We start from the raw sequence: 12,543 nt of genomic DNA, 5'->3' as shown, positions 1-12,543 counted from the left end.
ACAGCGGAGCGCTCAGAAAGCAGTCCAGCCGGAGAGACCGTCGTCTCAACATCTAGCTTCTTGTCTTCTTCCCTCTTCTCTTCTCCAGAAGTCCAGGCCTCCGCTGGCAAAAGAGCAGCATGAAGACAGCGGAGGAGCCGGCAGAAGAACTGGAACACCGGGAGAACAGGCCAGAGAGAACGGAGAAGAACCAACCGGACGCCGGGAGAAGAGGAACCGGAGGGACCCCCGAAGCCGGAGGAAGACCCCCGAAGCCGGAGGAAGACCCCCCCCGGAGCTGTCTAATAAATTATTTTAAAAACCTGTGTAGTGTGTTTTATTATTGACACTTTTTCCCTAGGTAAATGGGTAGGGGTACCATGTACCCCATACTCATTCACATAGGGTGGGGGGCCAGGATCTGGGGGCCCTCTTATTATAGGGGGTTCCCGGATTCAGATAAGCCCCCCGCCCGCAGATCCCGACAACCAACGGCCAGGGTTGTCGGGAAGAGGCCCTGGTCCTCATCAACATGGGGACAAGGTGCTTTGGGGTGGGGGGCCCCGTAGGGTGCCCCCTCCTCCAAAGCACCCACCCCCCATGTTGAGGGCATGTGGCCTGGTACGGTTCAGGAGGGGGGGTGCTCGCTCGTCCCCACCCCCTTTCCTGACCGGCCGGGCTGCGTGCTCGGATCGAGGTCTGGTATGGATTTTAGAGGGACCCCACGCCGTTTTTTCGGCGTAGGGGGTTCCCTTTAAAATCCATACCAGACCGAAGGGCCTGGTATGCCCCACGCTTGCCGCAATAGGAAAATTTGTTTTTCCTATTGCAGCGAGCGCGAGATGCAATAACCTGCCCTTGCGTCGTATCTGGTCCGTCGGACCAGCATACAGACGAGCGGGCTTTCCTTCGGACCAGCATACAGATGAACAGACTTTCCATCAGGAACTGAGTCCGACGGAAAGATTTAAAACATGTTTCAAATCTAGGTCCGGCGATCGGATTGTCCGGTGGACCAAGTATGCCGGAAAGTCCGCTCGTGTGTACGTGGCAAAAGGCTTTTTTTGTTGTTGTTTATTGTTTCTGATCATATGCAGTCTTTGTATCTGATTTTTCTCATACAAAAAACGTTCGAAAACAGTACACATTACATGAAAATCGTTTATTCTGTTCACATACGAGAACATTTTTGGAGTTCGTCCCTTCAGAAATTTTTGTTTACAAAGTCTGAATTGAATGTCGAAAGTTGTGTACACACTATACGAAAATCTAAAGATTGTGCCTTGTACGGAATTTTTCTTTCAATTTCCTCATAGTGTGTACCCAGCTTTAGTATGGGTTGCTTGGGAGGTGAAATTCCAGTGAACCTGATCCTTTTTCCTGCACAGGTTTGGTTTAAACCTTAACTCTAGCCGAACAGCAAAATAAATACAGTATTTAAGCACACTGCTAGGTACATGAGTTCACTCTTCTTTATTATGTTGGTCATAAACATGGCAGTTTTTAGATAATTTCAACAAGCTTTAGAATAAAAAAGACCAACCAGACCAATACAGTCTGTCACTTGCAATATCTATTAAAAAAACATTAAATGTTTATAGCTGTTTGCGGTAGGTTGTTCTTACAATCTAAAGCTGGTTTAACTTGGTTGAACTTGCCAAAAATATGCCATGTGTGTGGACAGAAACAAATAAGCAATACAGCCTGGTCAACTAGCTGCTCCCATTCAAATGGATAATAAAGGATCAATAGCACCCTTATGAGGTCAACCTTGCGGCTATAGTTAGACTGGCATCCCTGTGTGTGCATATAGAGCCTGACTATCTTGCTGGCCCTTCCTGGTTACTGGTTTGCAAATATACAAGGGCAAGTTTAATGGCATCTTTAACAATCCATGTTAGTACACTATGTGCCAGCCATATGCTTCATGAAGCCACAGTTAGCTGTCATTCTATTTCCGTTAAAGTTTATTTAACGTATACATAGAAAGTCCTTTTTATCTGAATAGACAATTAGAGTAAACACTGATAAATCTCTCAGGCTTGCTTCCTGTTTTCTTTTCTTGTTATCATTTGAGTGTAAAAAAACGTTTTAATGTTGACTTGATGACCCAGATAGGGCAAATCAGGAAGTTGTTATAGTTGGGGCAAAGGTGAACATGATCTAGTTATGAAGATTCATCGTTAGGGCAGGATTTTAGGCACCAATGCACAGGATGTGTCAGCCAGGGGATGAGTAGAATTGCGTCTATCTCCTGTGAAGGCATCCTACCAATGATGTCTAGCGCCAGACCGGGAATAAAAACATGTCATTCAGTTTACATGAGCAGGACTATATTTTGATGGTGACAATGTTGAAAAAAGTTTATATATTGATTACTCTATAAATTTAGGATTGAAGGTTAGGTAGCCCTAGCTCAGATACATCAGCTTGTAGGGTGACTGAAAGTAAAAAAAATATATAAGTCTCCTCCTGTGAATGATCTATTCTACACCCATAAACTCTGATTAGGAAGGGGCCTGGAAACTCCCAGAAAACAATGGATATTTTTCTGAGCGCTTCAACAAATAATTTCATATTGGACAAGAACTTAACCAGTATTATAACTTGATATGAACATTTATAGGTAGTAACATAAGGTTGATGATCCAAGAAATATCCAATTGCCTTCTGGGGGATCAGAAAGAAATTTATTTTCCCCTGGAGCAAATTGGACCATGCGTTATATGTTTTTTTGCCTTCTCTATATTCTCCATATACAGAATCCTAGACCCAGAATTAATCTAGGCTGATTAATTCTGGGTAAAGGATTCTGTATATGGATGTTTTCTATTTGTTTAATCCATTTTTTATTTATTTTTATTGTTTGAATTGGGCGAACTTGTGTCTTTTTTTCAACCAGACTAACTATGTAACTATGTAATCTAATATTTTCAGTATTTTTAATCACATGAGCCTTTTTGACTTTCCCACAGTTGCCAGTTGATTACTGTAGTTTGGGTTAACCATGTAAACACTGGCTATAAACAAGATCGGATTTGCAAATCACCCTGGCCTAGGATAGCAGGATTTCAGAGGAATATTGATTTTAAGTGTTTATTTATTACAGGTACTTATATAGCGCTGTCAATTTACAATTACACAGTGCTTTTACGTATACAGTTTATTGTACATTCATATCAACCCTTGCCCCTCAAGGAGCTTACAATCTAAGGTCCCTAAATCACATTCATACATACAAGGGCCAATTTAGATAGGATCCAGCTAGGACTGAAACAACTAATTGATTCATTGGCAATTAATCAATTATGAAAGTTGTCAACTATTTTCATAATTGAATAATCGGTCAGCCGATTAGTTGGCCTGCATACAGAATGTATTATTTGTTTACATATCAGGAAATACAGTGCAGCACACATACAGCTCAGTAAACCGTCAATACATGTCAGTAAATGCCTGAGAACTTGTGAATGTGAATGTGTGAGGAGCAATGCACCATGGAATATGTAGTCCTGGGCAGGGAGTGAGTGGGTCTAAAGGCAGAATTTTTTTACCTTGCTATAGGGGCATGCTATACTATAATTTGCAGCTTGCTATTGGGGCACCCTGAAGGCCAGAGGAGCCAGAAGCATCGGTGGGGGACCCCAGAAGAGAAGAATTGGGGCTGCTATGTGCAAAACCATTACACAGAGCAAGTAAGTATAACAGGTTTGTTGTTTTAAAAAAAAAATACTTTAAAGACTGTGCAGGGAAGATCAGCATCTGAACTCAGAGTAGCTAGAGGCTGATAGACTGGAGGTAATAGAAGGCATTACAATTATATTGTAAATAAACTTTTACATGGATGCAAGCCACATTACGTGGGAGCAGGGCACATTACATGAGGGCAGGGCACATTACAAGGAGGCAGGGAACATAACAGAGGGCAGTGCACATTATGTGGGAGCAGGGCACATTACATGAGGGCAGGGCACATTACAAGGAGGCAGGGAACATAACAGAGGGCAGTGCACATTATGTGGGAGCAGGGCATATTACATGCGCCCCAGTGTGAAAGGGGTCTAAATAAAAAATGTGATCTCTGAGTCTGATGATATTTACCAGATTCAACCTCCAATACTATATACAGTATATCTCTTCTGTCTGTTATTCTCAGAGTGGATTAGAGATTTTGCTCCCTAACCATATAGTTGGTCATTTATATTTACCATTGCGTATAGATTTTTAAGAATAAATTGCCTTTTTTTTTTAAACTTTACATATTAAATTGTACACCACACTTTATTTTAAGGTTATTATCCGATTAATCAAAAAAATAATCGGCCAACTAATCGATTATGAAAATAATCGTTAGTTGCAGCCCTAGATCCAGCTAATTAACCTACAAGCATGTCCTTGGAGTGTGGGAGGAAACAGAGAATACCCAGAGGAAACCCACGTAGGCACAGGGAGAACATGCAAACTCCACATAAATTTGTTCATTTTTCCATTATTTGTCGATCCTTTGTTTAGCACAAAGGATAAAATAAAGCTTAAGGAAAGTTAATATTGCATTACCTGTGGATGAAAGGAGAGCTTCAAAGGACTGCAGAAATTGAAGTAGGAACGGGGGTCAGTTTATATGGCCATGGTTATGTGTGCAGTAAGGCTGATTTAGAATTTCAGCTAAGAAGCCATTCTTGTATATACTATGCTAAGAACAGTTTATGAGCTCTGTAAAATATGTTACAGGCTGTGGTTAAAGACACTGAATTCACCCTCTCACCCCCCTTAACACAGACACCTGTGTTTAGCACACTGACGTACACTTTCCTATAAGTTAGCAAATGTCAAGCTGATTAGTAAGTAAGATAAGGAAACCGCAAAGGCAAGAATCTGCAAACTGCAAGAGTACAAAAGGAATTTGCTTTGCTAACTGCTTTGCAACCATAAGAGTAGGTTAATTGCTTACAAAGGTTAAGAGGTTAAAAAATGTCTTATAACGGAAATGTATTGTCTATCTACTTGTGACGTAATGTAATAGAGTTATAAGTACACTGAATTTGTCTGTATGGGCACTTCTTGGCGTGATAGACACGAGTCGGGCCAGGAGTGTCCATTCTTACTAGCTAAAAGAATGGAATAAACTCGCATACCAGAAGTTCATTATTGTCCAGCAGTCATTACCAATATCCTACCTACCTTACCTGCTACCTCAAAATAAGTATAATATGTTAAAGCGGAACTAATGGTATTTATACTCACCAGTTCAACAGTCCCTCTTCAGTGCCGGCATCTTTTTCTGAGTGCTGGTCTTCAGGCCTCTACATTGGCTGGCACAAGGTGACGTCACTCCTGCGCATGCAGGTACTCAGAGACTGGCACAGCGCTGTAAGCTGAGCTAAGCATAAGCAGCTCAGTTTACAGCACCGGAGAAGACAGTGAGCAGGCAGGTCGGGGCTTTTTATTGCAGAAGAGACATTGCATGTTTCTGTAATAATAACCTGCTTGCTCGCTGTTTCTTAAGCCTAGTACACACTAGTAGTTTTTCTTCCACTCAACCCAGCAGGGCTGAACATAAAAAAACTGACAGCTCATGAGGAGCCGCTGTACTAACTATCCGACGTTAGTACAGCGATCTCCCCTGCTGTGCTATTGTGTTCTGACATGAGGGACAGCCAATGTCTGAGAGCGCTGATCGGCAAACCTTTTTCAGTCATGCCCCTTCCACAGAAGCCAGCCAAACAGACTGCAGTACACACGGGCCGAATGTTGGCTGGTGTGTACTAGGCTTTATGATTCTGCTTTAGGTTGGGTATACAGTAGTAGATTTATGGGCAAACATTAGTACGGATATTCAAACAAACATCTGTACGAAAATGTTTAACATTCGATTTTGGAACGAAAGGACTTTACTGAATAAAAACCACATACACCCTTAGAAATGTATTTGTTAGAGAAAAATATTCCATTCCGCCCCTTTGAATTTTCTTGTCACTGCGGTAGAAAATGAATGCCAATTTGCTCCTCTGATTATTAATCAAAGGAAAATTTTAAATGAAAATGTACTAGTGTATATCCACCTTATGCAATCCTTTCCAAATATAGTTTTCTGAAAATCGTAACCATAGTTCAGCGCTCCTGTAAACTTAAAGCTTCCTATCTGTGCGCTTTCCACTTCCCATATCTATTCTCTGAATGGAATTAGTTGTTGCAAATCATGACCCTATAGATTTTAATTGCTACAATAAATTCTATTCAGAAAACAGCAGGGCAGAAGTAGAAAGTTCATGAACTGAAAGCATTCTGCTAATCGCACCACCGTACTGGTCACAGATTTTGAAGAGCTGTGTCTCGGTAAGGAAAGCACATAAGTAAGTGAAATGAACGCATTACACTTATCTCCTGGTATCCTTTTTCATAGATAATGTGTGGACCTCTATTCTTAATATTTTTATACAATGTATGCAGAACTGTGTAGTCATTCAGATCTGTAGTTATAACCACCATCCTGGGTACTGGGGTAGATTTACTAGGGGCAAATAGACTGTGCACTTTGCAAGTGCAGTTGCATTCATTTTCTCCAGAGCTTAGCAAATGTGGTAAAGCTCTGCTGATTTCCATCATTCAATTATGTGCAAGCAAAAATAGTGTTTTTTAATTTTCCTTGCACCTGATTGGGTATTCTTTACAAAGAAAAACTAAATCAGAATTTTATAATATATAAACTCCTATACAATAAATAGGGAATTCGAAAATGTTCACTATAAATAGTACTGTAGTGAGTAAGTCAAATATTATCTGGAATATGTTTCAGACTGGAGGACTCCAAAGTTTCTAAACAAAGGGCCAGTTTACGGTCCTTCAAACTTTAGAGGGGCTGGACTGTGACCATTGGGAATAAAAATTGTCCTGGCTTCAGTGGGAGTAAACAGTGCATCTTTGGCATTCGGGGGAGGAATAGTGCCCAATTGTTGGTGTCAGTGGAAGAATAGAGCTTCATCGTTAGTGTCAGTGGGAGGAATAGTGCCCCATTGTTGATGTCAATGGGAGGAATGGTGTCTTGCATCAGTGGGAGGAATAGTGCCCCATTGTTGGTGTGAATGGGAGAAATAGTGCCCTGTTGTTAATGTCAGTAACAGGAATTTTGCTCCATTGTTGGTGTCAGGGATCTGTCAGCACCAGACCGGGACATTTGCGTGCACCTATGCGCCGGCGCGCCCCTGTTCAGATGATGCAGCAGTCTCCAGCTGTTACTGTGCATCAGTGCGGCGTTCGGGCATGCCCGTGTGCGCGCGCGTTAGCGCCGTTTTGGCGCCAAGGAGCGCATAAGAGTCCTCCTGCTGCAGGCGTGCGCTGCTGTTTCGTCTCAGCTCTGTGAACCTGTTAACCTGCACCTGATTGATCGATTACCATACTGACCCGGCTTGTCTGACCATTCCTCCTTCTCCAATCCGACCCGGCCTGCCTGACTCTGCTGCTGTTTCTACCAGTACCGTTGCCGACCTCTGCCTGCCTACCGACTCTGCTTCTGCCTGCCGTTATTACCCGTCTTGTCTGCCTGCTGATCCGGACTCTCTGACCTTGCTTGTACCTGCCCTTGCTTCTGTGCTGTTGTACCTTCAGCTCCAGCTCCAGTGATCTCTGCATCTGCATCTTCAGTGCTGCTGCCTGCTGCACTCTGGTCACCACCTTACCTGCAGTCCAGCCATCCCTGGAGGGATCTCTACTCTGCTCCAGCATCAGAGATGTCTACCTCAACAGGCACTCCTACCCCACTGTGCTCACGAGTCCACTGTCCCCATTCCAGTGGCTCCTGAACCAGCGCTGTATGAGAGGTCTTATCCTACAGTCAGGCTCTACTACCAGGTACCTAACAGTTGGTGTCAATGGGGAGAATAGTGTTTTGCATCAGTGGGAGGAAAAGTGCCCCAAGGGCCAGATAAAGGCAAACAAAGGGTCGCATACGGCCCCAGGTCGCAGTTTGGAGACCACTGTTCTAGACAGATCCAGATTGAATTTTTTTTTACCAGTGTGGCACAAGACTGCAATAATTGCAAATGATAGGCAACTAAGAGTATATATTTATATAGCTGGATGTTGAATCCATAACTCTTTACAGGTCATGCATTCAAATGGGCAACTGTTGGGCCACTAATGGGGCAGAGTGTAAGGGGGAAGTGAAGTAGGCTATGGTAACCAATTAGAATATTTCTCTTGTCAATGTTAGGTGAGTACAAGATGGATTTCGATTGGCTTCTATGGGTACTGGATATTGCAAAATGCCCTGTTTTATTTATTATGCTTTTATGTCTTCTATATTTATTTGTTAACATCATTGATTTATGAATGTAATAGTTTTACAACACTGTGCAGCAGTCTGTTTGTGGCATAACAGTGATAGCATGAGAGTGGTAAATCAAAAATAGGGAAAACATTTAACACCATTCTGTTTAACGAGAGAGCCTGATAGTGTCCATACTTGCTATGATAAATGATCAATTTTTTTCTGCTCAATCTTTACCTCTAGCAATAATCAATCTAAAGTCTACAACCCATTCGATCAATATGCCACACAATAAAAGTAGATTTTAGTCGATTGTTGGAAGATACGATATTAAGTTATAGTTAGTTTTTTTTGGTCTTACCATGTGATCTCATAATCTAAACAATCAAAATATGATTGAATTCATATGACCAGAGCATCCCAGTGCTGCTGATCAATTGATACATTTCCAACCTGGCCGATCTACTCAGTTTGAACAAATTTGATCTAAATTGGTCGGAATGGAAGTTATGCCTATTCGAGGGTTTGCTGATTCATTTATTTTGATTGAATCCCCCATTGATCGGATAATCAATTTGAAGCATGTATGGTGTTAATCCATCACCCCAGAGGTATACCCTCCTACAATATTAGGTACATATGTACGAAATATGGATCTGTTTTTCTATGCAGGAAAAGCAATACTTCCAGAATGGTAAGACGTTGTGGTACTAAGCACAACATTTTACATACAATCTGGGAATATTAAACTTTTGAAATATTAGCAAATATATATCAACTGGGCATATCTAGCTAAATTTGATGAGATCTGGTGACCATAGCTCATAATAACCTGGAATAACTAAAACCAACCAAACTGTACTGTATATCTACTGGGAACCTTTGGCTTGGAGGGTAAAAACAACCACGTAGTCCTTTTATAGTAGAGGAGGATTTTAAGGAAAGTCTGTCAAAGTGTGCCATGGTACTACAGTGAATGGTGGCCATAGTGAACGGTGGATGTGGTTTATTGTGACACACCTTTTCACATCTTCAGGTCTCAGCTTCCTTGTTTCTTGACATTCAATCACATGACATCTCAGATCAGCAAAAGAACTTAGTACTAGAAGACTTCCCTTTGCCAGACATTATGATGGCAGGTGTGAACAGAAAGCAAATAGCCATTTAATAGCCAATCCGGTGTCACATACTTTGGGTCCTTCTCTGAGAGAAGCATGAATGGTGAAGTATTTCTAACCAGGGTCACCAGTCTAACATATCTTATTAGCAATGAATCAAGAGGCAAATACCCTCTATCCATTCTTCCTTGTTACTATCTCTAAGAGAAGAGGAAAAATGGAGGTTGAGTGTAAAAATAAGAAACATGAATGGATAACCTTCGTTAGACGTTGCCTTATGCTGGAACATGCAAAATTTCAAATGCAATTATTTAAAAAAATAAATAAAAAATAAAGAGTGTTAAAGTGTGTGTAAACCCTGACAATACATTTTTCATATGCATCTTGTGATATCTGTTCGATAAGTGCAAAAAAATACCTGTTGATCCTGACAGATATCCTTACTATCCTAGGGTGACAACGCATCTTTCCTGTACATACAATACAGACAATGTACATCACCCTAGGATAGAAGTGTGTTACTGGAAGGATGAAAATAAAGCTAAAATAAAGGGGGAAAGGCAAAAAAAAAAAAAAACTAGTGCAGACACCACATATATGACCACCTTGCATATATACATAAGTGGTCCACATAGTGAACTTGGTGTAGAGTCATTCACTTTAAGGTCAACACTAAGTATAGGAGGAAAAGAGATTTAACCTCTTTATCTGGTTCTCAAATTTTCTGACAACAAAATCCGTTCGCATAATTCCGATCGTGTGTACACAATTCCGATGCACAAAGTGCCACGCATGCTCAGAATAAACTACGAGACGGAAGCAATCAGTCTGGTAAAACTAGCGTTCGTAATGGAGATAGCACATTCATCACGTTGCAATTTTTTAAATAGTTTAATGCAAGGCATTCTCTTGTTCTTTAGAATGCTAGAAGAATGAAGTTGTTTTGTTGCTCATATTCACACAAACTGATTTCTTTGTTATTTCTTGTGATCTCATGAATAATATTAATTTTCTTTTTCGTCAGATCTCCACAATAATGTTTTTTTTTTTTAACAAGATCTAAATTTTTTTTTCTAGTGCTCTCCATAATATTATTTCTCATTTTGTGTGTCAAGTTACCACAACACTTATTATCTTGTATTTTTTAACCTCAAGGAGGTTGGTTGGTGTTGGTGTGTCTTGCTAATTTCACATTGTATTTAGGAAATGTACCTGCCTACTCACTAACAAACCGTCCTTTTTGAAGTAAAACACATAGGCAAGTATTTCTGAAAAATAAATAGCCATTTATTCTGGGTCATAACAAAATAAAGAGGAAGGCAATGCTGGAGAAACTGATGAAAGTGGCGAAGCCTTTGTACTCCAGGGCATACATCGATTATTTTACAGTCAAAATTGGTGGCCTGAGGAGTCCATATAATAGCGAGCACAATCAGGTCCAGGACTACAAGAGATCAGGAACAGCAGCAGATGACATATCTGTCTCCAGGCTGTGATCATACAACAACCTGCATCTTTTGTCAGAGCAGACTTCACCCAGGCCATCACTCTCTGTTCTTCCTTACACGCTTCCTTCCAGGCTGTGGCTCTGGTGTTGGAGTTGTGGCAGGAGGTGGAGGAGGAGGACCATGGTTCAACTCACAAACGTGGCTTTGGCTTGTGAGTTCGCCCCTCAACCCCTTATTTAGGGCTTATAAGATCACTTCCTCACATAAGAGGCGTTGGCCCTCCTCCATTTCCAGCATTTTGCAGGCTGTCATGTAGGCATAGTCCTTTTGAAGACCGGGGGGTTCCTGAGGGCCGCAGTAGCCTTCAGAAATAGGCCAAGTGCTGCCTCCTCCAGGTTACTCCTCTTCCTGGAATTTTTTTGTGGAAGGCCGAGGGGAGGGACCTGGGATTCGGGCAGGCTACTGGGCCCGGCCACCTACTGGCTGCCACTTACCCCTGCCACCTCCTGGCTTCCACTTTCCACGGCCTCTTCCTTGCTGAGACTTTCCTGTGTATGAAAAAGGGACATAGTTTTAGTTTTTGGTTCATCGATCACACACAATTTTCAGCTCATGACTGTTGCAAATTGAATGTTAATAAATAGAAAAGACTATCATTCTGACCCCAGCATTTTTCATCCTTGTCCCAATCATTTGTGGCCACTACTGTCTATTGATATGTAAAACACTTTGTGAAATCAGAAATTAGTTATCAAAACTAACATATATTTAACATCATTAATTTGGAAACCAGAAATATTTGTAAGAATGCTATACCTGACTCAAGCTGGGCTCCTCCACATGTTGCTGCCTGGAAGACCCAGGTTGGTCGTCGGAAGCCTCAGCTGGGGGGGAAGGAAGCCTTGAAGGAAGACTGGAGAGTGCTGGCCTGGGTTCAGTCTGGCCTGACAGATGCAGTCTGTCATAGTACCACAGCCTGGGTACATAAATGTCATCTGCTACAGCTCCTGATCTCAGGGAATCCTGGACCTTCTTGCGCTCCCTATTATAAGTGCTCCTCATGCCACTAATTTTGGACGTTAAATACTTGATGTCTGCCGTGGGGATCACCGGCTTCACAAATTCAAGCAGTTTCTCCTGCGCTACCTGCCTCTTTGTTTGATTATTATAAAATGGGTGGTTCACCTGCCACAGCAGGGCAGCTCCCTGAACATATCAATGAATATTCCTAGAAATTCCCTATCATTGAAGGGATCAATTTTCTCTGCAAGACACAACACAAGACAAATCCTAATATCAGGTGAAACTCTCCTAATCTTGACCCAATATAGGCCTCAATCTATAAGCAGTATAGGCCACTGATGCACCAAGTTAAAATTGTACCTTCGTTATAACGATCGTCGCTTCCGTTACCCCGTCCTCTGCTCACAGATCGTACGTACGACGCATGCGTGTAACGCTTTATATACACTGTGCATGCGTGAAACTCCGCCCGCCCCTGACGTTCTTTCTAGTATATTCCCCGCCCCTTCTCTTTCGGCGCGGTGGGAGAGCACATGGCAGAGAGACAACAGCTGCATGCAGAGGAGAGCAGCAAAGACGAAAGGCTGGAGCCACGAACCTCCCGATCCCGGAGGAGATTGAAGGCCTCGATTATGGCCTTTGTAGAGATGGTGGAGACGGTGGACATCTTCAAGAGGGCCGACTATGATGGGAAGTGTGACAGACCTAG

Source organism: Aquarana catesbeiana, linkage group LG13 (genome assembly GCF_042186555.1).
Source record: "Aquarana catesbeiana isolate 2022-GZ linkage group LG13, ASM4218655v1, whole genome shotgun sequence".
Taxonomy (NCBI): Eukaryota; Metazoa; Chordata; class Amphibia; order Anura; family Ranidae; genus Aquarana; species Aquarana catesbeiana.
The sequence above is the reverse complement of the archived record's forward strand: the minus strand, read 5'-3'. Positions refer to the sequence as shown.